The sequence below is a fragment of the Hylobates moloch genome, unplaced genomic scaffold, assembly GCF_009828535.3.
Source record: "Hylobates moloch isolate HMO894 unplaced genomic scaffold, HMol_V3 SCAFFOLD_2, whole genome shotgun sequence".
In the NCBI taxonomy this organism is placed as follows: domain Eukaryota; kingdom Metazoa; phylum Chordata; class Mammalia; order Primates; family Hylobatidae; genus Hylobates; species Hylobates moloch.
Genome location: NW_026652277.1, coordinates 83,948,886 through 83,953,574, shown reverse-complemented (window position 1 = coordinate 83,953,574; position 4,689 = coordinate 83,948,886).

Genomic DNA, 4,689 nt, shown 5'->3' with positions numbered 1-4,689 from the left:
TGTATGTATGTGTGTGTGTGTGTATATATGTATGGCTATATAGTTATATATATACATATAGCTATAACTCTTATTATATGGTGACTGATATATCTATTATAGTGTATATATGCTATGGAGTGAATGTTTATGTGTTCCCTAAAACCAAATAACCAATGCGATGGTGTTGGGAGGTGAGGCCTTTAGGAGATAACTGAGTCATGAGAGCTTCATTCTCATGACTGATATTACTGCCTTTATAAAAGAGGTTCCAGAGAGCTGCTTTGCCCATTCCACCATATGAGGACTCAGGGAAAATGCATCATCTATGAACCAGGAAACAGGCTCTCGCAAGATGCCTACCCTGTTGGTGCCTTGATTTTGGACTTCTCAGCCTCCAAAACTGTGAGAAATAAATTAATGTGATTTATAAGCTACTCAGTTGACGGCATTTTGTTATAGTAGCCTGACTGGAGTAACACAATCAATAATACATATGTATGTATATAATATATGTATTATATACGTATACATATATACGTATATAATACATATACTTTTCTAACTATGGTAATTTTCTTTGGTCTGAAGCTGACTTTGATATCAATACAGCCACTTTGTTTTGAATGGAACAAAGTTGGAGAGCTAACAATAACTGATTTTTTTTTTAAGTCACAGTAAACAAAAACAGCTAAATTTGCTGTAAAGATAGACAAATATATCAGAAGAACAAAATAGAAAGAAAGTACAGAAATAAATCCATATATATGGAAAAATTATTTTTAACAAAGGTATAAAAGCAATGCAACAGATAAAAGAATTTTCAACAAATGAGGTTGTAACAATTTTATATCCATATGCAAAAATAAATTTGGATCATTACTTTATATCCTATATAAAAATTAACGCAGAGTGGACCATTAACCTAACTGTAAAATTTGAAACTGCAACATTTATAGAAGAAAATCTTTGTAAGATTGAACAAGCAAATATTTATAATGCTTATAAAGAAAAATTTGGACTTCAGAAAAAAAATTGCTCTTCAAATGACCCTGTCATTTGAGAATGAAAAGACAAAAAGACAAGCCACAGAATGAAAAAAAATTTTCAAATCACATAACTGATAGTGACTTGTATCCAGATTTTGTATCCACAAAGAATACTCAAAACTCTACAGTAAGGACTCTCAATTATTTTTTAATGTGCAAAAGTTTTGAACAGACACTTCGTCCCCCTCAAAAAATGCCATGGCAAATAAACAGTTGAAAAGATACTCAACATCAGTAATAATCAGGATTAGTTAATTAAAAATAAATAAATCAGAATAAATTAAAACCAAAATGAACTACTATACACGTATTAGAGTAGCTAAAATTAAAAATGATTAACCACACTAAGTGTAAGAGAGGATGTGGAAGAACTGTAACTTATACACTGCTAGCTGATGGAATGCAGACCAATTACAACCCTGATGGTTAATACTGAGTATCAACTTGATTGGATTGAAGGATACAAAGTATTGATCTTGGGTGTGTCTGTGAGGGTGTTGGCAAAGGAGATTAACATTTGAGTCAGTGGTCTGGGAAAGGCAGGCCCACCCTTAATCGGCGTGGGCACAATCTAATCAGATGCCAGCACAGCTAGAATATAAGCAGGCAGAAAAATGTGATCTTGCTGCTCAGCCTGCAGACGGCTAATTGTGGCTTGTGATCATGTGAGTTAATACTTAATAAACTCCCCTTTATATATATAATATAATACAATATAAAATATATATATATAATATATAAGCGAGCAGAAAAATGTGATCTTGCTCCTTTGCTTGTGATCATGTTTAATAAAAAATCATATATATATATTATATATATATATATATATATATAATACACCTAGGATGGATGGTTTATTTCTGTAGGTGTACATCAATTTGAAAAATGACAAATTTTTTTCTAAAGGGTTTTGGTTCGGTTCTCTAGAGGGACAGAGTAAAATATATATTATATATATAATTACATATTTTTATATATATTTATATATTTTATTTTTTATATTTTATATATATTATATATTTTATATTTTATATTATATTATATAATATTTTATATTATTATATATATAATTTTATACATTTATATATATATTATATATTTTCTATATAAAATATAAAATTTTTAATATAAATATATAAAATTTTTTTATATATAAAAATATATATATAAATATAAATATATAAATATATATATTTAGTTTATATAAATTTATATATATACATAAATAAATATATATATATAAATAAATATATGTATATTTAGAAAACAATTTGTCAGTTTCTTCAAAAGTTGCATATACACCTAGCAGAAGATACAGCCATTCCACTCCTAGGTATTTACTCAAGAGAAGAGGAAACATAGTCCTTAAAATAATTTACGTGAATGTTCTTCACAGCTTTACTTTTAATCACACCAAACTGAAAACAATCTAAGTGTGCATCAACAGGCAGAGAGTACATAGATGGACAGGTCATGATATAACCATAAAGTGGAATACTACTTAGCAATACAATGGAATGGACTATTCATACATCCAACACCATCAATGAACCTCAAAATAATTATGCTGAGTGAAAGAGCCATACGAAAAAGAATACATATTACATGATTCCATTTATATGAAATTATAGGAAATATAAGCTAAGGTATGCTAACAGCAGCCTAGTGGCTCCCTGGAGGCACAAGGGAGAAGATTGTTTGGGAGGGAGAGATAACAAAAGGACAGAAAGAAACATTTTTGAGGGCATGATGGATGTGTTCACTATCTTGATTGTGGTTTTAGTTTTACGGCTGTATACATATGTCAACACATCAAATTGTTCAATTTAAATATATATAGTTTGCTGTACACAATGCCGGAATAAAACTATTTTTTAAATTGTTCATAATTTATATATATTTTTTTCCTTCAAAAAGATACTATTAAATTGACATACATTATTAAGGAACAAACAGCGTATAACCTAAAACATATGGCTTATAACTTCAACCACAATAACCAGCCTAGTCAGTCCTTTACACACTGCCCTTCAGTTCTCCTTACCCTACCACATGTGCACATAATGCAAAATTCTGTACTTCTTTGTTTCAACCCCAACATGCTAGAAAAAAGACTATAAAACTCTGAGTGATGGTTTCCATTGGTGACTCTCCCCCATTGCATCCCCAGCTATAGGTTTTGGTGTGTCAGTCCTGACAGTCTGAGGGAGTTTACAAAATATCTTTGTGATAGTATTCAGTCCTTCATACAGTTCATGGCACAAGGAACCCCAGAAAAGTAGTGACTTGGCCAAGAACTACAATGAGAAACTAAGTATCTGACCTCTAGGCCTTGGATCTTTTTCTAAGATCCAGAGTCAAGTGTGCAAAGACAGTGTAATGAGGGAACCTAACCTAGAGCATCTTCTCTGAGGAAAAGATCTGAAACAAAGACTTGCTGAAGAACGAAAGAACTAGAGGGCACTGGAGAATGAGAAAGATTATCCCAGGTGGAAGGAACTGCATATAGAAAAGATGCCTGTTGGAGGAACCAGAAGTCCAGTGTAGCTATAGCATATGTGCTAAAACATAGTGAATAGCCATGGAAGACTGCTGTAAAATGTGGCTCAAGAGAGAGGTAAGGACCAGATCATATAGCCTGATAGCCTGAATTAAGAATATCATGCTTAAAGAATAGGAAACCACCAAAGGCTTTGTCTGATTTATCCCTTTTAAAAGATAATTTGAAAGCAAATAAGAGTAAATGTGAAAAGACAAATTGGAGAAGCATTGCTATCATTCTTGTAAGGAAGAGATTACGATGGCTTCATCAGAGTAATTACAGAGAAAAGGAGAAATGTGTGTGGAGTCAAGGAACATAGGAACATGAATTAAAATAACTCAGTATTCATTTAGGACCTCTCAAAAAGGGAGAAGTTTCGAGGATAGCATTAAAATCAGGACCAGAGGGGTACTTTTGAATTGTTTCCTTTTCAGGTTTGTTAGATTTCTGGTACATTCTTGGACCATGAACAACATCTGCATAGTGTTTATCTATACATCTGCATAGTAGCTAATAAATATTATTTAGGAACAGTCAGCTCTCAGACACTAGACTTATTCTATTACTCTCCCTGGACATCCCTTGTTATAGACTGAATGTGTCTCCCCAAAATTCATATGTTGAAGCTCTAACCCCAATGTGCCTGTGTTTGGAGTTAAGACCTATAAGGAGGAAATTAAGATTAAATGAGGTCATAAAGGTGGGGTGCTGGACAAAAGGACTAGTGACCTTACAAGAAGAGGAAGAGGCATCAGAGACATCTCTCACTTTCCACTGTGACACAGAAAGAGAAGGACTTGTGAGGACGTGGAAAGACTGGGAGGCTGAGGCAGGCAGATCACTTGAGGTCAGGAATTCGAGACCAGCCTGACCAACATGGTGAAACCCCGTCTCTACTAAAAATACAAAAATTAGCAGGGTGTGGTGGCACGTGTCTGTAATGCCAGCTACTTGGGAGGCTGAGGCAGGCGAATGGCTTGAACCCGGGAGGCTGAGGTTGCAGTGAGCCAACATTGCGCCACTGCACTCCAGCCTGGGTGACAAGAGCGAAACTCCTCCTAAAAAATAAAAAAAGAAAGAAAGAAAAGAAAAGAAAAAGAGAGAGAGAGAAAGAAAGAA